The 21749-nt window shown below is 37.8% G+C and overlaps 1 pseudogene; it reads right to left on the bottom strand.

Moving 5' to 3' along the window:
• Positions 1 to 8726: 8726 nt before the first annotated feature.
• On the bottom strand, positions 8727 to 10350 carry LOC115508114 (annotated as a pseudogene).
• Between the last annotated feature and the right edge of the window lie 11399 nt (positions 10351 to 21749).

Here is a 21749-nt window from a genome sequence, read left to right as displayed (position 1 = left end):
AGCAATTATTCTCCTCAGTGTAAATAGTATCTACTTTTTAATTTTAAAAAATGTAATGAATATTTGTCCTAATAAAGTCTCACATGTATGTCCACATTTAGTTACCTAGTTCAGTTTCTAAAATAATTTAATGAAGATATGAATTTAAAGTATATTTTTGAGCAATCAAATATGAAAAATGGGAAAAGATTACTAAAAAAGCTTGAAAAATTGGAAAGTTACTCACCTGTTAAAAGAGATTTTTATTTAAACTTCTTTATACAGATACAACTTCATGGGTCCACATGTTAAATATTATTAAAAATGAAAGAAGGAATGTCATTCCATTTCTTTGTGTCATCTTCATTTTCTTTCATCAGTGTTTTGTAATCTTCAGAGTACAGGTCTTTCACCTTTCTGGTTAGGTTTATTCCTAGGTTTCTTTGGGGTTTGGTGCAATAGTAAATGAGATTAGTTCCTTAATTTGTCTTTCTGCTGCTTCATTATTGATGTATAGAAATGCTACATATTTGTGTACATTGATTTTGTACTCTGTGACTCTACTGAATTTGTGTGTCAGTTCTAGCAGGTTTTTGGTGGAGTCTTTAGTGTTTTCTATATATAGTATCATGCTATCTACAAATAGTGGAAGTTTTACTTTTTTTTTTTTTTTTTTTTTTTTACTGTTTTGGATTCCTTTTATTTCTTTTTGTTGTTTGATTGTGGAAGCTAAGACTTCCGGTACTATGTTAAATAACAATAGTGAGAGAGGACATCACTGTAGTGTTCTTGATCATAGAGGAAAAGCTCTCAGTTTTTCCTCATTGGGGATAATGTTCCTTGTGGGTTTTTCAAAGACTTTATTATGTTGAAGTATGTTACCTCTCAATGTGCTTTGTTGAGGTTTTTTTTTTTTTTTACTGTGAATGGATATTAACAATAAAAAATAATAAAATGAATCCTTTTTCTGCAACTATTAAATGATTACACAGTTTTTTAAATCTTTTTTTTTGTTTTTAATATGGGTACCATGATACTGATATGTGAATATGTGAACCATAATTGCAGCCCAGGAACAAACCCCGCTTGATCATGCTGAATAATTCTTTTAATGTATTGTTGGCTTTGGTTTGTTAGTATTTTGTTGAGGATTTTGTATGTATAATCATCAGGGATGTCTGTTGGCAGTTCTCTATTTTCGTGGAGTCTTTATGCAGTTTTAGTATGAGGGTAATACTGACCTTTTGGGGTGGATTTGGAAGTTCTTCTCTGTTTTCTATTTTCTTGGAATAATTTGAGAATAGGAATTAACTCTTTAAATATTTGGTAGAATTCCCTTGTGAGTCCGTCTGACTCTAGACTTTGGCTTGTTGTGAGTTTATTGATTACTAGCTCAGTTTCAGATTTCACCTTATAAAAGTGTAATAATCAAAACAGTATGGTGCTGGCACTAAAATAGACACATACATTAGTTCATCAAAGCAGGAATCTTAGAAATGAGCCCACAACTATAACATCAATTAATCTTTGGTACAGCAGGAAAGAATACCCAACTGGAAAAAAAAAAAACAGTCTCTTCCAGAAATGGTGTTGGGAAGACTGAACAGCAACATACAAAAGAATTCTTACCAGGGCAACTGGGTGACTCAGTTGGTGAAGCATCCCACTCTTGGTTTTGGCTCTGGTCATGATCTCACAGTTTGTGAATTTAAGCTCTGCATCATGCTATCAGCATGGAGGTTACTTGGGACTCTCTCTCCCTATCTCTCTCTGCTCCTACCCTGTGCATGCTCTCTCAAAATAAATAAACACACTTATTTTTAAAAAATAATTCTTACCTCATACACAAAAATAAATTCAAAATGGATTAAAAACCTAAAAGTGGACAGGAAGCATTAAAATCTTAGAGAAAAACATAGGCATTAAAGTCTTTGATATAGGCCATAGCAAGTTTTTACTAGACACATCTCCTGAGGCAATGGAAATAAAAGCAAAAATAAACTATTGGGACTCCATCAAGATAAAAACCTTCTGCACAGTGAAGGAAACAATCAACAAAATGAAAAGGCAGCCTACATAAGGGGAGAAAATATTTGCAAATAACATATCTGATACAGAATAAGTATATAAAATCTGTAAAGAACTTATCAAATTCAACTCCCCAGAAGTATAATAATCCAGTTAAGACATAGCAGAAGATATAAATAGACATTTTTCCAAATACATCCAGATGGCTAATCAACCTATGAAAAGATGTTCAACATCACCCATTATCAGGGAAATACAAATCAAAACCATGATTAGATATCACCTCACAGCTGTCAGAATGGCTAAAATTAACAACTCAGGAAACAACGTATGTGGTGATAGGGGGACTGTCTTGCACTGTTGGTGGGAATGCAAACTAGTACAGCCACTCTGGAAAACAGTCTGAAGGTTCCTCAAAAGTTAAAAATAGAACTACCCTATGACCCAGCAATTGCTCTACTAGGTATTTATGCAAAGAACACAAAAATAGTGATTCAAAGGCACATGTACCCCAAAGTTTAGAGCAACATTATCAACACTAACCAAATTAGGAAAAGCCCAAATGCCCACCAACTTATTAATGGATAAAGAAGAGATGGTATATACATATTCATGTATATAATGAAATATTGCTCAACCATCAAAAAGAATGAGATCTTCCCATTTGCAAAAATGTAGATGGTTCCAGAGTGCATTATGCTAAGCAAAATAAGGCAGTCAGACAAAGAGAAATACCATATGATTTGATGCATATGTAGAATTTAAGAAATGAAACATATGAACATAAAGGTAGGGAGAAAAGAGGGAGGGGGAATAAAGCCACAAGAGATTCTTAACTATAGAGAACAAACTGAGGGTTGCTGGAGTGGAGGTGGGTGTGGAATGGGCTAAATGCGTGATGGGCATTAAGGAGGGTACTTGTGATGAATACTGGGTGTTTGTTATATGTAAGTAATGAATCACTAAATCCCACCCCTGAAACCAATTTTACCACATACTGTAACTAGAATTTAAATAAAAAGTTGGAGTAAAAAGAGGCAAATGACAAATTGAGAAAGTTTTTCCAACTCATACTACAAATAACGGCTTATATTTCTAACAAAAAGAAACAAAAGAATGAGAAAAGGAGAAAAAAAGAGAGAGAAATCAAGAAAAAGACTCTTGAGTACAGAGAACTCATTGATTGCTACCACAGAGGAGGAGAGTGGGGAATGGGTTAAACAGGTGATGGGTATTAAGAAGGACACTGGGTTGTTGTTGAGGAGCAGCAGGTGTTGTATGGAAGTGATGGATCGCTAAATTGTCCAACTGAATTTAATATTACACTGTATATTAATTACATTGGAATTTTAAAAATAAACATCTTTTTTTTTTAAAAAAGGAAAACTGAGGCACATTAAAGTTTTCAGCATTTTATGTGAGTAAACATTGACTCATATCAGGCAGTACTAAACCAAAAGTCATTAGTAGTGTTATGTGGACAGGATTGGGGAAAGGTTTTCCTAAAGAAGACATAGAGCAAAGCAAGATTATTTGAAAGGCAATAACTTAAATGGTTGGGAAAGCCTAGTTAAGGGTTTGTGATAGTTTTTTCTTGACTTTGAGGCATTTGCAGGAATAGACTCTGGCTTAGGTTTGCTTGCTTACAAAGGCTGCCAATCCATTAGAACCACCTAAATATAGTTATCTCCCTTTTTAAATGCTTAAAAAGAAAAAAGCACAGAACAACATGTTTATTATGATCCATTTTTTGTTACAATAGCCATTAATTTGTGTATGCATTGGATATATGAAATTATGTCATGGAGGACATATCACTAAAGTGGTTACAAAAAATTAGTGTTTTTTAATAATTGGATTCAAAGCTCACTTTCATTTTGTACCCAGCTGTATTAAGACACAAGTGACATATAATGTGTGTAAGTTTAGAATGAAAAATTCCAGTTTTTTCTTTCCTATGTTTTTGGGGGAAACATAGTTTTTCCTTCCTGTGTTTCTCCCTTATTTACTATATAGACACAATGCCCATATAATTTGTGACACTTCTGGTCACCAATGTGTGACGATTTTTCTCCTACAACAAACAATTCTCTGAAATAACACCAGGAGTGGCTAAAATGAACAAATCATGAGGCTATAACTGTTGGTGGGAATGCAACCTGGTGCAGCCACTCTGGAAAACAGTGAGGAGGTTCCTCAAAAATTAAAAATAGATCTACCCTATGACCCAGGAATAGCACTGCTAGGAATTTACCCAAGGGATACAGGAGTGCTGATGCATAGGGGCACTTGTACCCCAATACTTATAGCAGCACTTTCAACAAACTCCAAATTACGGAAAGAGCCTAAATGCCCATCAACTGATGAATGGATAAAGAAATTGTGGTTTATATACACAATGGAGTACTATGTGGCAATGAGAAAGAATGAAATCTGGCCATTTGTAGCACCGTGGATGGAACTGGAGAGTGTGATGCTAAGTGAAATAAGTCAGACAGAGAAAGACAGATACCACATGTTTTCACTCATATGTGGATTCTGAGAAACTCAACAGAAGACCAGGGGAGGGGGGTGTTACAGAGAGGGAAGGAGGCAAACCAGAAGAGACTCTCTTAAATACTGAGACTAGTGAGGGTTAATGTGGGGGGGAGGGAGAAGGGGAAAGTGGGTGGTCAGAATTGAGGAGGGCACCTGTTGGGATGAGCACTGGGTATTCTTTGGAAACCAATTTGACAATAAATTTCATAAACAAACAAACAAACACTGGATTACCTATAACTTAACTAATATATGTAGTATATGCATTGAGATATTGTCAGATCCCATAGTATGGGCTAGGTCACCTGACTGTTTGCATCCACTTTGGGTACCAGACACATCACTGGGTACCATGTGCTTTGACTGACTAGCTGTGACCCTGTCATCATGTTCAATTAATTTTCTAGATCAGTTCAGAGAACTCACTTATGTTTATGAGCTTATTAAAGGATATGATAAAAGATACAGATGAACAGCAAGATGAAGAGAAGTGGCTACTTGGATTGTGCTGTAGTTCTATTTTTAACTTTTTTCAGAACCTCCATATATTTTCCAGGATGACTTCACCAGTTTGCATTCCTACCAACAGTGTAAGAAGGCTTCCTTTTCTCCACATCCTTGTCAACACCTGTTGTTGTTGTTTTCATACTGTATACTCTTATACATGTGAGGTGATATCTTATGGAGGTTTTGACTGGTATTTCCCTGGTGATGAGTGATATTGAGCATCTTTTCATGTATATGTTAGCCATATGGATGTCTTCTTTGGGAAAATATCTGTTTAAGTCCCCTCCCCCTTTTTGAACTGGATGCTGCTTCTGTTGATGATGATAACTTGTTCTTTTTGCTCTTACTGTTGAGTAGTATAAATTCCTTACATATTTTAACTATTAACCACTTAATCCAATTCAGTATGTTCTTTGCATCTTGTCAATTTTTTTTCCTGTGAAAAAGCTTACTAGATTGATATATTCTCATTTGATTTTTACTTCCTTTGCTTGTCATTTTGGTTATATTGCCAAAATGATGTCAAACACTTTTTTCTTTATATTTTCTTATAGAAGTTTTCAGGATTCAAATCTTATGCTTTAGTCTATCCATTTTGAATACATTTTTTAAATGGTGTCAGATAGAGGTCCAATTTCATTTTTTCTCCATGTGCTTATCCAGTCAGTTTTCCAACACAATTTATTGAAGAGATTATTCTCTTCATCATATATGTGGCAGTTTATTTCTGGACTCTAAATTCCATTCCATTGGTTTGTGTGTCTGGTTTTATGCCACTACCATACTTTCTTTGTGACTATAGTTCTGCAATATGATTTTATGTCTATGTCAAAGTATAAGATGTGATGTCTCCAGCTTTGCTCTTTGTCAACAGTGTTTTGGCCATTTCAAATCTTGGGTAGTTCCATATGAATTTTAGAATCAAGTCATATGTTTCTGTGAAAAATGCTGTTAAAATTTTGAAGGTAATTGCATTGAATTTATGGATTCAATATGTATGCATAAATGTGCATTTATGCAGTCAATGGGAATTGTGGACATTTTAACAATACTAACCCTTCTAGTCCAGAAGAACTATATTAACACATATTATCATTCCATTTATTTGTGTCTTCTGCAATTTCTTTCATCAGTATTTTTTAGTGTATGGGTTTTGCATTTCCTTGGTTAAATTTATTCCTTAATATTTTATTGGCATTGGTAGTGTCATGAATAAGGTTATTTTCTTTCTTTTTGAGATATTTCATTGTTGGTATTGAGAATGAAACAAGTTTTTATGTTGATTTTGTATCCTGAAACTATTTAGTTAATTACAATAGATTTTTTATAGCATCTTCACAATTTTCTACATATAAGATCATACATATTTCATACATATTTGAAAGCAGAACATATTCCTTTTCCTTCCTATCTGGATGCCTTTCCTTAAGTTTTCTTGCCTAATTGCTGTGGCTAGGACTGACAATACTAAGTTGGATAAAAGTGGTGATAGGAGGCATCCTTGTCTTGTTCTGATCTTAGTGGGGGAAACCTTCCAACTTTTACTATTGAATATGATGTTAGCCATGGGTTTCTCATACATGGCTTTTAGTATGTTGAGATATATCCCTTCTACACCCAATAGTTTTTAATAGTTTTTTTTATTATGAAATATTGTGAAATGTGTCAAGTGACCTTCTGCATCTTTGAAAATAGTCCTATGATTTTTATTCTTCACTGTGTTTATGTGATGTATGAAATTTATTGGTTTGCATAAGGATGGTTTGACCTATTCTTACATCACAAGGATAAACTCCCTTGATCATGGTGTGTGATCCTTTAATATACTGTTAATTTTTGTTTGCTAGTACTTTATAGAAAACTTTTAAACTTTATTATTCAAGGATATTAATTTGTATTATTTTCTCTTGTCGTGTTTTTATCTAGTTTTAGTGTCAGGGCAATGCTGACTTCATGAAATGAGTTAGGAAGTGCTTCTTCCTCTTCAGGTGTTTGGAAGAGTTGAGAAGTTTTGACATAAATTATTCTTCAGTATTTGTTACAATTCACCTGTGAAGCCACCTGGGCTTTTCTGGTTGGAAAGTGTTTTGATTACTGATATAATCTCCTTATTTGTTATTGGCATGTTCAGATTTTTTTTTTTTTCATGAATCAGTCCTGGTTGGTTGTATGTTTCTAGGAATTCATCCTTTGTTCTAGATTATGCATGTTGTTGGCATTCAGTTTCTTGCAGCAGTCTGTTCTGATCTTTTGTATTTCTATGGTATCAGTTGTGATGTCCATATTTTGATTTATACTTTTATTTGTGTCTTCTATTTTGTGGTAAATCTACCTAAATATTTGTCAATTATTGTTTATCTTTTTTTAAAGGACAGCCTTGTTGATATTTTCCTATTCTTGTTTCATTTGTTTAAGCTGTCATCTTTGTTATCTCAGTTTATCTGCTAAATTGGGATTCATTAATTCTTTTTTTTTTTTTTTAGTTTGGACTTTTTAATATTTCATACAGCGATATGATGCATTCAAGAACACAACCCTATCCCCCAAACCTACTAGGAGGGCCACCACTTCAGCCCTCCCAATTAATTTGAGGGCCCAGGGTTTAGAGTGAAGGACAGAGAGGACAGGACTCCATAGACTCCCTGCCCTGCCTCACTGTCCCCAGGTGTTAGGGGATAATACCTGGGCACAGACCCCCATGTGCCTGTCTGCCCCTGCTTGAGCACATATACATATTATGGATCCTTGAAGAATTGGTCATTTCCTGCCAGAAGCCTTAGTCAATAGCACCAAATAGGACAGGGGCAGAAGAGTTGAGTTAGGGAGACCCTGAGAAGGAGGGAATCCCTAGCTATGGTACTTCAGGAAGTAAAGAATGGGGCCCCCACCTCATCCAGTGGTCAGAGAGTATCCAGTACTCCCCAGGTCCCCCTGCACCTGGGTATGGTAGGTCTGGGGTAGGAAGGTGAGTGGTTGAGGTATGCTTTCTATTAGCTGGCCTCAGGTTCTGGTGATGATCACGGTTCCAAATAGAGGCTGTGTCCCTGTCTTGGAAAGGCTGGGAGCAGGGCTTTATTGTAAAAAATACTGTGGGAGCACCCTATGCAGAGGGGCATAGGCAGCCAGTCTGTATACAGAAATACTGCATTTAAAAAAATGAAAACCTCATTTAAGATAATTAAAAAACAACAATGAATTAAATAAACAAAAAGTTCACACAACATGAGGCAGATGGAGGCAGGCAGGAAAGCAGGCCCAAGTTATTGTCACATTTGTCCAAGTTGATCCCAAGCCAAGGCTAGCTCCAGAGCCCTGACTGGCCATGGGGTAGTGGTTCTGAGGGAGGGGATGTTGGAAAGGGTGACAAGCTTGGTCTTGGTGTAGAAAGCTGTCATGGCCATGTTGTGCACTGGCAATTATTGAGACAGAGACAGACAGAGACAGACAGAGAGACAGACAGGCCAACTAGGTGAAGGAGTGATGACAGCTTTGTTATCACATAGTAGACAGGCCAACAGTCGGGTATTTGGATAGAGAGCTGGGGATATGTGGGTAGGCAAGCATGAGTGGAGCAGGTAGGCAGGCAGCAAGCAAGGAGGATGCAGTTGGAGGCTGCCCTGTGAGGCGAGTGGCATGTGTCAAACTGGTGTCTGCTGGGAGGCTTGGTCTGTGGCTTAGAACTCAGTGTCAACCACATGGAAAGCAGGCCTGTCTGCATCAGGCATTATTCAAGATAAAAAACTAGTCTCCATTTATAGCTGGATCTGCTTTACTGCAAATATGGAAGTTGTGTCAGGAAGTTCATGGATCCACTCCCCTAGATTGAGGAAGAATGGACATTTCAGGGTGTCCTTTGAAGAGATTTCATTGTGAGCTTCAAACTGCAACAGACTGTGAGGAGGTCAGCCCCACTGCAGTTACGTCAGGGTGCCTGGCTCAAATGGGCTTTGGGCTGGATACTTGCAGTAGTTGTATGTCTTAAACTCTTACTTGGACAGAATGCCTGGCCACAACTCCTCAGCTGGGGTTTGCAAGATGGCGAAGATGAAGTGTAGTTGCTTCTCCACTGTGGAGCCTGGAATGACAGGCTGGGCTGTGGCCATTTCATAAAATGTAGCCCACACCCCACACATCAATCTGGGTAGACTAGTGGTGGATCCAAGCAGAAGACAAAAGGGAGGTGGGGGAGGTGGGGGAGTGAGGAGGTGAAGGGGTGGTGGTGGCAGGGAAGTACCACAGTGTCATGATCTTGTTGTAGTAGGTCTTCTTTGAAATAGACTTGGGCAAGGCCAGGCCAAAGCAAGCCACATTAAGCACTCCATTGTCATTGATGACTAGGTTTGGGGGCATGTAGCACCTTCGGCTGGTAGCAGTGGGGCCAAGCAGAGGAGCAGCAGGAAGAGAAACAGTTTCACATTCTACATGTTGATGAAGTTCTCACAATCATCTGGGTACTGCTTCAGGCCCTTACGCACGTACTCAAAGACAAGAATGAGAGACTTCTCCATGTGGATAACATCATGAAGCTGACAATGTTGGAGTGTTTGAGGTCCTTGATCTGGGACACTTGCCAGATGGCAGTGCAGGGTGCCCCCTCTTCCTGTTCCAGTTTTATCTCCTTGAGTGCAACAAGGTTGTCTCTGAGCTTGCTTTTGCCTTTGCAGAAGGGGGTGTACGTACTGCACACAACTTGTCCAGTTTGATGTAGATCTCCAGTTTCCCAAAGCCAAAGTCAGAAACACTGACAGCGGATGCTGCTGCTAAGAGGGTTGTCGAAATTGGGGCTATTGATGGTCAGTTTCTCAGGATAGCCTCAGGGGCCGGATGTGGGCTAGTAATGCTAGATGCTTGTTGCTGTATTCAGTGGAGATCTTGCACACACAACCTCAAAAGCAACTGCACCTCATCAAAGGAAGTGTCCGAAGCCTGCTCACTTTCACCATCAGACCCCATCTTCAAGTCCTCTTGGACAATTTCTGGTGTAGAGCTAGGTGGGCCACATCCTGAGTGAGGTTCACCAGGACAGGCACGAGTGGGTACTTCTCCACGGTCCCAGACGCCACCACTTCCATTCTCATCAAGTCCTGTCTGTTCAGGGGTACCATTTGTCTTGTCCACACCCAAACCCCCAAGCATAGTCACCCACACAGCTCCCCCTTGACCTTCATCCGATCTTTGCAGACTGGCAGGGGTGCAAGCAACCTCAGTGCAGGTGGTTGGGGGCAATGGGCAAGGTCTGAGACCATGAGATCTCTCCTCCTGTTCGCAGCGGGTGCAGGTCCCAGTAGTCTTTGGCATTGGCTGCTGGACCTGCACTCCCCGATCTGAAGAGGCAGCTGGGGTGGCTGAGGCTCAGGTGGCATCCTGCTGAGCTGGCCTAGAGCTTGGGCTGCAGGCAAAGCCCCGGGATTCGCTGGCAAGGGCTTGAATTGAATAGCTCACAGCTGCTTGGAGCTTACAGCCAACTAACTGTTTTCTTAGCTAATTCTTCTCTTCCACTAGTTCCTTGATGGTCAAGTTAGGTTGTTTATTTAAGATCTTTTTTCCCCTAATGTAGGCATGTATCACTATGAACTTTCATATAAGCACTGCTTTTCCTGCATCTTGTGGGTTGTGGTATGTTCTGTTTCCATTTTAATTTATCAGTATATCTTTTTTGACCATAGTTTTCGGGAGTATGTTGTTTCTGTTATTGATTCTAGTTCACACCTTTGGGGTAGGGAAATACACTAGGCATAATTTCAGTTTTTTGAACATTTTGTCATTCTTTTTGTGATAGGATATATAAATCACCCTGGACAATGTTCTTGTGCACTTGAAGAGGATGTGTATTCTTCTGCTATTGGATGGAAAGCTCTGCATATTCTCTTAGTTCTATTTGGTCCAAAGCATAGTTCAAATCCAGTGTTTCCTTCTTGACTTTCTGTCCAGGTGATCTAACCATTACTGAAAGTGGGTATTGAAGCCCCTCTATTATTAGTGCATTACCTATTACTCCCTCTAAATCTGTTATATTTACATACCCTGATGTTGGGTTTACACATAATCAGAGTTGATACAGTATCTCATTAACTTGACCTCCTTTATTATTATGTGATGATTCCCTTTGTATCTTGTTACTTTTTCTCCTTTTTTTGTCTTCTACTTATTTTGTCTGATATTAGTAAAACTATCTTAAACACTTGGTTGGTTTACATTTATAAAGGAAAACTTTTTGTATTCATTTACTGTCAGCTTCTATATGTTCTTAAACCTGAAGTGTGTCACTTGTAGTCAACATACACTTGAGTCTTGTTTATTTATCCATCCAGTCATTCTATGTCTTTTAATTAGAACATTTAATCCATTTACATTTGTAGTAATTTTTTTAAAAGTTTTTTAATGTTTAGTTTTGAGAGAAAAAGAGACAGAGAACAAGCAAGGGAGGGGCAGAGAGAGAGGGAGACACAGAATCTGAAGCAAGCTCCAGGCTCTGAGCTGTCAGCATAGAGCCCAATGCGGGGCTCAAACTCACAAACCGTGAGATCATGACCTGAGCCAAAGTCAGATGCTTAACCAACTGAGCCACCCAATGACCCTTTTTTGTAGTAATTATTAATAGGTAAGTATTTACTTGCACATATTGTTCTTTTCTGATTGTTTTCCCATTCATTTCTTTTTATCTTTCTTCCTATATGCTGCCTTCCTTTGCAAATAGGTAATTTCCCATAGTGGTATGATTCCCATAGTGGTTTTGTGATTATCCTGAGGTGAATTGAAATATAGCAGTCAGGGCACCTGGGTGGTTCAGTCAATTAAGCATCCGACTTCGGGTTGGGTCCAACTTCGGCTCAGGTCATGATCTCACAATTTGTGAGTTTGGGCCCCATGTCAGGCTCTGGGTTAACAGGTCAAAGCCTGTAGACTGCTTTGGATTCTGTGTCTCTCTCTCTTTCTCTACCCCTTCCCTACTCATGCTCTGTCTCTCTCTGTCTCTCAAAAATAAATAAACATTAAAAAATTAAAAAAAAAGAAATATAGCAGTCATTTTAAGCTGATAAATTTTACATACTTAAAAAACACTACTGTTTTACTCATTCCTAACATTTTATGTTTTTAATTTCACATTCTATATTGTTTTATATTGTGTATCCAATAATAAATTCTTATAGTAAGAATTATGTTATACTTTTATGTTTTCACCTTTATACTAGAATTGAGGTTTTAATACATCATTTTACAGTATTAGAGTATTCTGATTTTGACTCTATAGTAACATTTACCAGTGTTTAATTTGAAAAGTTTCATATTAGTAGTTCCCATTCTTTTGTTTCAGCTTGAGAAACTACTTTAGCATTTTGTGTGTGTATGAGACAGAGACAGGTCTAGTGGTGATAAACAATGTCTTTTTGTTAAACAATGTCTCTTTCTTGCCTTCATTTTTGAAGGACAGCTGTGCTGGGTAAACAACTTCTTCTTTCAGCACTTAGACTGAATCATCCCATTCTCCCCTGGCCTACAGACTGCTGAGAAATCTGGTGGGAGTTTCCCTTATAAGAGAAAATATTTTTTCTCTTCTTGATTTTACTGTTCTCTTTAACATTAGACAGTTTATTTTATTATGTGTCTTGGAGATCACTTTGGATTGAAATTTGGTGGTTATCTACTTTTGACCACAAAAGTAAAATCTTTTCCTAGTTTGGGGTAGTTTTTACTCATTATTTACTTATATAAGTTCTCTACCCATTTGCGCTCTATTTTCCTCCTCAGACTCTAAGGATGTATACATTTTTCTCCTAATTGAACTTGTGAGTTCCTCAGGATTTCTTTGTTCTTTTTCATTCTTTTTAGTTCTTTTTAATCCTCTGACTGGATCATTTCAAATGACCTATATTGGTTTACTAATTTTGCTGTTTATGTGCATTCTCTAGTAGCTCCCTGAGCATCGTTAGAACAATTATTTTGAATAATTATCCAATTAATGCAACTCTATTTTTTGCCTTCAGTTACTGGAAGTTTACTGTGTCTTTTGATGGATTCACGTTTGTTTTTGTTTTTTGTTTTTTGTTTTTTGTTTGGTTTGCATGGTCCCTATAGCCTTAGGTGTCTGCATACTTGAAGAATTAGTCACTTAATGCAGACTTTATAGATTTTTCTAAGGAAAGAACTTTATCTATGGAAGCATGTGATAACTCTAGGTTCAAATTGGCAGAGTTACCCAACACATCAGTTCAGGCCTCTGACGTCCACCGCATCAACTGTATGGTCCTTGCTGAGTACACTAAGGAGTCTGCAGAAGCTGCAAGGGCTGTTGGATTCCTCAGTGACAACTCCAAGTTCAGTGGTTAGGGATCAAGGGCAGTCAGTAGTTGTGATCAGACCTAGTGTTGTAGAGAAATTTGGCTGCAGTAGCAGAGGCCAGTTGTACATACACAAATAGTCATGGGGACCATGGCAATTACTAAGATGTTGACTGATTGCTAGTGCACTAGTAACAGCAGGGATCTTTGCTGTTAGAATGCATTCATTTTGCTGTAGTGTCTCCCACAGGCATAGATATGGCAGTCAAGGCCAGTCATAGGGTCAGGCAATGCAGCTGGATGGGCTAGCTGCAGATTGTTCAGTAGTGTAGGCCAGAAACAAGAGATAGGAGTAAAGCCAGTCCCATAAGCCTCTTGGCTATCAGCTTGCACTTCATAACTTTGAGATCTTGTCACAAGTGTGCACATATAATGGATGCTGGTGATAGGCATCAGGCCAGCAGCCTGCTGATGCAGAACTAGAGGGGCTACTTCTCAGCATCACAGGGCAGTGGAGTCAGCTTTGGTGCTCTAGGCTGGTGTTGTAAATTCATGCAGCCTACAATGTATAGGCTGGATACCATAGTGGTGTGGATGTGGGTGGGAGCTAGGGGGAACCTAGGTGCTAGCATTTGCAGACACTAATACCTGTAACCCAAGGGCTGATAAGTCTGCAGGGGATTTGTGGTGGCTGAGCTACTGACTATTTCTGCAGGAGCGAAAGCTGCTGCAACCCACTGCAGAGCAGATCATCAATCAGAGCCTTACTTTGACCTGCTGAGTGCCTGATATTCACAACCTATGATTTCCTTGCTGTTGGTAGTCTCTATAGTTCTCAGTTTTGTCACTCTTGGTGCAGTGAGACTCTATTGGTCCTTCTGTGGTGTCCCAAATGGCTGCATAAGCTGGTCACTCAACACTGCTTTCTCTTTCCTGGTGAAAGAGCTTCTTTCAGGCTGGGCATTCCCCTTTGGTGCTGGAGTGCTGGCTGAGGGATAAGATGATGCTAGCAGAATGAGGCTGTTCTTCCTAACCTTTTTTTTATGGCTGTTCTGAAGGGACTCATGCCAAGGTGCTGCAGAATTTTTTTAGAGGATGCATGAGCTTTTCCAGAGCTTATTTTGTTCATAGATAACTAATTGTTAGTATTCATGGAAAAATGGAGCCTGGTTCTCCTAGTCCATCAATTGGTGATGTCACTGCTAATTTTAAATTTTTCCTTTTGTATATCATTAGAATATTTTATAATTAGCATATATATGTTCTTACAGAAATAAAATGATTATTTTAATGACTGATTAAGAGATAAGATTTATAAACTATTTCCTGTTTTTAAAAGTATGAAATGACTTCCTACATTCCTAAGTAGACAAACTGAAATGTGTTAAATCTAGGTGGGTGCAATTTTTTTTTTTTTTAATTTTTTTTTTTCAACGTTTATTTATTTTTGGGACAGAGAGAGACAGAGCATGAACGGGGGAGGGGCAGAGAGAGAGGGAGACACAGAATTGGAAACAGGCTCCAGGCTCTGAGCCATCAGCCCAGAGCCTGACGCGGGGCTCGAACTCACGGACTGCGAGATCGTGACCTGGCTGAAGTCGGACGCTTAACCGGCTGCGCCACCCAGGCGCCCCTAATTTTTAAAGTACATGAATTCATGCCTTCAAATTATTCTAGGGGGGCACCTGGGTGGCTCAGTTGGTTAAGCATCTGACTTTATATTCGGGTCATAATCTCAAGGTTCATGGGTTTAAGCCCTGTATCAGGCTCTGTACTGACAGTTCAGAGCCTGGAGCCTGCTTCAGAGTCTGTGTCTCCCTCTCTCTCTCTCTACCCCTCCCCCACTCATGCTCTTTCTCTTTCTCTCTCTCAAAAATGGATAAATATTTAAAAAATTAAAAATTATACTACAAAAAGAGAAATCTAAGTTTCCTGAAATGGCAAACAGAGACAGGCTGTGATATGACAGATAAATGAAAGTTTATAGACCTATTAGAAGTAAAAAGAAAGAGAATACTTACAATGTATGTGTATTGTGACTTACAATCACCAAAAAGGCACTGTAAGTAATGTTTTGTTTTGTTTTTTAACTTTTTTAAACGTTTATTTATCTTTGACAGAGAGAGAGACACACAGAGCATGAGTGGGGAGAGGCAGAGAGAGAGGGAGACACAGAATCTGAAGCAGGTTCCAGGCTCCAAGCTGTCAGCACAGAGCCCAATGCAGGGCTCAAACTCACGGAACGCGAGATCATGACCTGAGCCGAAGTCAGACACTCAACCGAGTGAGCCACCCAGACGCCCCATTAATGTTTTTATATTTTAGAACTCCCATGTTGTTACATTTTGACATCTCCCACATTAGATAAGATTTTAAGATGTTTAAGATGTCTTAGCATTACACTGAATTGGCAGTGTTTTTCTTATTGGTACATAATATAATGGAGTACTTAAAATCAATGATGTATCAAATTACAAATGTGAATGAACAAAATGTTAATAATTTGTACCAGAATTATACTAATGATTATTAATTGCACAGTATTTGGAAAAGGTAAGTATAGATTGTGTTCATTATGTGATAAAGAATTTGGGACCCAAATATAAAGATTTATCTTGCAAAACAAATGAATTCAAATGAATTCTTTATTTTACTTCTGCCCAATATTGCCTTCAATTTCTCTGTATTATTACTTATTATACAGAGAAATATAGTAAGTATATACAATGTATTCATGTATATAATATATAACTAATATATAAAATTGGTATATATATTATGTTTATATATTAATGTATACACACAAGATATATAAGTATACATATAACAAATTATTATTTGTATATATTATAGTATTAACATATAGATAGTATATACAGGTGAGGAATAAGCATAGTAATACCCTGGGCTTACACCAATGAGTTAACAAGGCAACAAGAATAGGGAGGTGCAAAAGCACCCAAGAATAGGTATATGAAATAAACAAGATTAGGTATTCAGGGCAGAAGCACCCCCCAATTTAGTACTATAGCAGAAAGCTGCTTTCACAGGAAGGAAAGATCAAATTAGGCAAACAGGTAAATAGGACTATAGACCCCTGTGCTGCTGTTGATGCTGCCCAGAGCAGAGATGATTAACAAAAGAAAGGTGCCTTGTTAACCCTGAGGTTACATGCTCTATCTGTCTTGTCCCCTAGGCTAGCTAAGTAAACCAGACATGGCACCTTCTGTCTGCTGTTAACAGCCAACTGCCCATCTGCCCGGCACCAGGATTTTGTTTTATATTGACCCAACCCCAAACACCGTATATCTTCAAAACTTCCCTTTGCTCATATCCCCAAGTTAATGTTCACCAATTCATTGTCTCTTTGTGCGTGCCCATCATGTTTGTAAGCCTTCTGATCTGGATAAATATGGGGAAGGACCCTTATTTAGGGCTCTTGTCTTTTCCAGGACATTAGCCATCTCTTGCTATTCATCCTGTGTCCCGCTCCCTTGCTAGACAAGAGAGGACTTTAGACTTAGAGTCTATGACACACACACACACACACACACACACACACACACACATATACCAGTATGTATAGTAGCATAAACAAATAGTATATGTTAGTAATAATACAATGACATATATACGAATGTATATATACCATATATACTATACATATATTAATTACAATATATATGCTGCAGATCATTATAATATTACTTATTGTATATATTACTTATGTATTATTTCTCTATGTTATAACTCTTGATTTCCATGGTTTTCCCCATTTTCATATACTTCAGTTACTAGTCAATCTGATTACATACTTTACATTCTTCCCTTCCTTAAAATTCTACTTCTGTTATCCTATATCCTAAATCAGTTATATTAAATTCTAATGTTGCGCTACCTTGGTGATGACATTTTTCAGCCCAGTTTCAGGTCTCCTTATAAGATAATCATATCAAAGCTTCAAATATTTTCTTTAATTTACAGCCTATTTTTAGAAGAGAGGAGGAGGGCATTTATATAGTTAGGAGTGGCATCTAGATTTATCCTGATTTCAGTCCAGTTTCTTTTTCTTTTTCTTTTTTGACTTTGAGTATATATTTGTATTTTCTTAATTTTTGATGTGTTTTTTAAAAGATTTTTTAAAATGTAATTTATTGTCACGTGGCTAACATACAGTGTATATACACTGTGCTGTTGGCTTCAGGAGTAGATTCCCATGATTTATCACTTACATACAACACCCAGTGCTCATCCCAACATGTGCCCTCCTTAATGCCCATCACCCATTTTCCCTTCTCTCCACCCCTCCATCAACCTTCAATTATTCTCGGCATTTAAGAGTCTCTTATGGTTTGGGGCGCCTAGGTGGCTCAGTAGGTTAAGAATCCGACTATGGCTCAAGTCATGATCTCACAGTTTGTGAGTTTGAGCCCCACATCGGGCTCTGTGCTGACAGCTCAGAGCCTGGAGCCTGCTTCAGATTCTGTGACTCCCTCTCTCTCTGTCCCCTCCCTGCTGATGCTGTCTCTGTCTCTCAAATAAATAAATGTTAAAAAGAAAAGAGGCTCTTATGGTTTGTTCCCCTCTCTGTTTGACACTATTTTTTCCCTTCCTTTCCCCCATGGTCTTCTGTTAAGTTTCTCAAATACCACATATGACTGAAAACATGATATCTGTCTTTGAGTGACTTATTTCACTTAGCAGTTCCATTCACATTGTTGTAAAAGGCAAGATTTCTTTCTTTCTCATTGCCAAGTAGTATTCCATTGTATAAATAAACTACATCTTCTTTATCCACTCATCAGTTGATGAACATTCGGGATCTTTCCATAATTTGGCTATTGTTGATACCACTGCTCTAAACTTTGGGGTACATGTGCCCCTGTGAATCAGCACCCCTGTATCTTTTGGATACATTCCTAGTAGTGCTACTGCTGAGTCATAGGGTAATTCTATTTTTAATTTTTTTTAATTTTTTAAATGTCTTTATTTATTTTTGAGACAGAGAGAGACAGAGCATGAGCAGGGGAGCGGCAGAGAGAGAGGGAGACACAGAATCCAAAGCAGGCTCCAGGCTCTGAGCTGTCAGCACAGAGCCTGATGTGGGGCTCGAACTCACGGACTGTGAGATCATGTCCTGAGCTGAAGACGGTTGCTCAACCGACTGAGCCACCCAGGCACCCCTCTATTTTTAATTTTTTGAAGAACCTCCATACTATTCTCCAGAGAAGCTGCACCAGTTTGCATTCCCACAAATAGTGCAAGAAGGATCCCCTTTCTCTGCATCTTCACCAACATCTGTTGTTTCCTGAGTTGTTAGTTTTAGCCATGCTGACCAGTGTGAGGTGGTAACTCAATATGGTTTTGATTTGTATTTCCCTGATGATGAGCTGTGTTGAGCATCTTTTCAGGTGTTTGTTGGCCACCTGTATGTCTTCTCTGGAAAGGTGTCTGTTCATGTCTTCTGCCAATTTCTTCAGTGGAGTATTTAATTTTTAGGTGTGGAGTTTGTTAAGTTCTTTATAAATTTTGGATACTAACCCTTTATCCAATATGTCGTTTGCCATATCTTTTCCCATTCCATCAGTTGCTTTTTAGTTTTGTTGATTGCTTCCTTTGCAGTGCATAAGCTTTTTACTTGATGAAGTCCCAGTAGTTCATTTTTGCTTTTAATTCCTTTGGTTCGGAGACGTGTCAAGCAAGAAATTGCTGCAGCTGAGGTCAAAGAGGTTATTGCCTGTTTTCTCCTCTGGGGTTTTGATGGTTTCCTGCCTCACATTTAGGTCTTTCATCCATTTTTGTGAAAGAAAGTGGTCCAGTTTCATTCTTTTGAATGTTGCTTTCCAGTTCTCCCAGCACTATCTTTTTTTCATTGGATGCTCTTTCCTGCTTTGTCATAGATTAGTTGGCCATACATTTGTGGGTCCAATTCTGGGTTCTTTATTTTATTCTTTTGTTTTTGTGCCAATATCATACTGTCTTGGTAGTAATGTAGGAGAGGCCAAAGTCCGGGATTGTGATGCCTCCTGCTTTGGTTTTCTTTTTCAACTTTACTTTGGCTATTCTGCATCTTTTGTGGTTCCGTACAAATTTTAGGATTGTTTGTTCTAGCTCTGAGAAGAATGTTGGTGCAATTTTGATTGGGATTGTACTGAATGTGTAGCTTGTTTGGGGTAGTGTTAACATTTTAACAATATGTGTTCTTCCGATCCATGAGCATGGAGTATTTTTCAATTTCTTTGTGTCTTCTTCAATTACTTTCATTAGTTTTCTAGAGTATTTAGCATAAAGATCTTTTACATCTTTAGTTAGGTTTTTTTCATAGGCATTTTATGGTTGTTGGTGCAATTGTAAATGGGATCCATTTCTTGGTTTCTCTTTCTGTTGCTTCATTATTGGTGTACAGCAACGTAACTGATTTCTGTGCATTGATTTTGTTTCCTGTGACTTTGCTGAATTCATGTTTTGGTTCTACTAGCTTTTTGGTGGAGTCGTGCAGGTTTTCCAGGTAGAGTATCATGTTGTCTGTGAAAAGTGAAAGTTTGACTTCTTTGCTGCTCTGGATGGTTTTATTTCATTTTCTTATCTAAATGCTGAGGCTAGAACTTCCAACACTGTTAAGCAACAGTTGTGAAAGTGAACATCCTGTCATAGTCCTGATCTCAGGGAGAAAGCTCTCAGTTTTTCCCCATTGAGGATGATATTAGCTGTGGGCTTTTTTATATATGGTTTTTATGATATTAAGGTATGTTCCTTCTACCCCAACTTTCCTGAGGGTAAGAAAGGATGCTGTATTTTGTCAAATGCTTTTTCTCCACCTATTGACAGAATCATATGGTCATTATCCTTTCTTCTATTAATATTATGTATCACATTGATTGATTTGCAAATGTTGAACCAGACTGGCAGCCCAGGAACGAATCACACTTGATCATGGTGAATAATTCTTTTGATATACTGTTGAATTTTATTTGCTAGTATCTTGTTGATAATTTTTGCATCCATGTTCATCAGGGATATTGGTCTATAATTCTCCTTTTTAGTGTGGTCTCTGTCTGCTTTGGGAATCAAGGTAATAATGCTGGTTGAATAGAAAGTGTCTGGAAGCTTTCCTTCCATTTCTATTTTTTGGAATAACTTAAGAATGGTAAGTATTAACTCATCTCTAAATGTCTGGTAGACTCCTCTTGGGAAGCCACATGGCCTAGGACTCTTACTTGTTAGGAGATTTTTGATAACTGATTCAATTTTTTCACTGGTCTAATGGTCTACTTGAATTTTCTGTTACTCCCCATTTGAGTTTTGGTTATGTGTGAGTGTCTAGGAATTTATTCAGTTCTTCCAGATTGTCCAGTTTGTTGACATATAATTTTTTCATGGTATTATCTAATAATTGTTTGTATTTCTGTTGTGTTGGTTGTGATCTCTCCTCTTTCATTCATAATTTTATTTATTTGGGTTCTCTCTCCTTTCTTTTTGAGAAGTCTGGCTAGGGATTTATCAATTTTGTTTATTTTTTTCAAAAAAACCCAGCTTTTACATTCATTTATCTGTTCTATTGTTTTTGTTTTTTGTCTTTTGGATTCTATGTTGTTTATTTCTGCTCTAATCTTTATTATTTCCCTTCTTCTGCTGACTTTAGGTTTTATTTGCTGCTACTTCTCCAGCTCCCTTATGTGCAAGTTTAGTTTGTATGTTTGGAAACTTTCTTGCTTCTTGAGATAGCCCTGATTTGCAATACGCTTTCCTCTTAGGACTTTGCTGCATCCCAAATGGTTTGGACTGTTGTGATTCATTTTCATTTGCTTCCATATATTTTTTAATTTCTTTTTTAATTGGCTGGTTGACCCATTCATTCTTTAGTAGGATGATCTTTAACCTCCATGCATTGGGAAGTTTTCTAAATTTTTTCTTGTGGTTGATTTCAAGTTTCACAGTGTTGTGATCTGAAAATATGCATGTATAATCTCAATTTTTTAAAAATATTTATTGAGGGCTGTTTTGTGACCCACTATGTGATCTATCTTGGAGAATGTTCCATGTGCACTTGAGAAGAATGTGTATTCTGCTGCTTTTGGATGAAAAGTTCTGAATATATCTGTCAAGTTCATCTGGTCTAGTGAATCATTCAAGGTCATTGTTTCTTTATTATTTTTTTGCCTAGATGATCTGTCCATTGTTGTAAGTGGAGTAGTAAAATCCCCTGCAATTACTGCATTTTTTGTCAGTAAGATTGCTTGTGTTTGTGATTGTTTATATATTTGGGTGTTTTCATGTTGGGGCATAAACATTTACAATTGTTATTTCTTCTTGATGGATAAACCCTGTAATTATTATATAATGCCTTCTTCATCTCTTGTTACAGTCTTTAGTTTAAAAGTCTAGTTAGTCTGATAGAAGTATGGCTACTCCAGCTTT

Source organism: Lynx canadensis, chromosome Y (assembly GCF_007474595.2).
Source record: "Lynx canadensis isolate LIC74 chromosome Y, mLynCan4.pri.v2, whole genome shotgun sequence".
Classification (NCBI taxonomy): domain Eukaryota; kingdom Metazoa; phylum Chordata; class Mammalia; order Carnivora; family Felidae; genus Lynx; species Lynx canadensis.
Note: the sequence above shows the minus strand (reverse complement) of the source record. Positions and strands in the feature narration are given on the sequence as shown.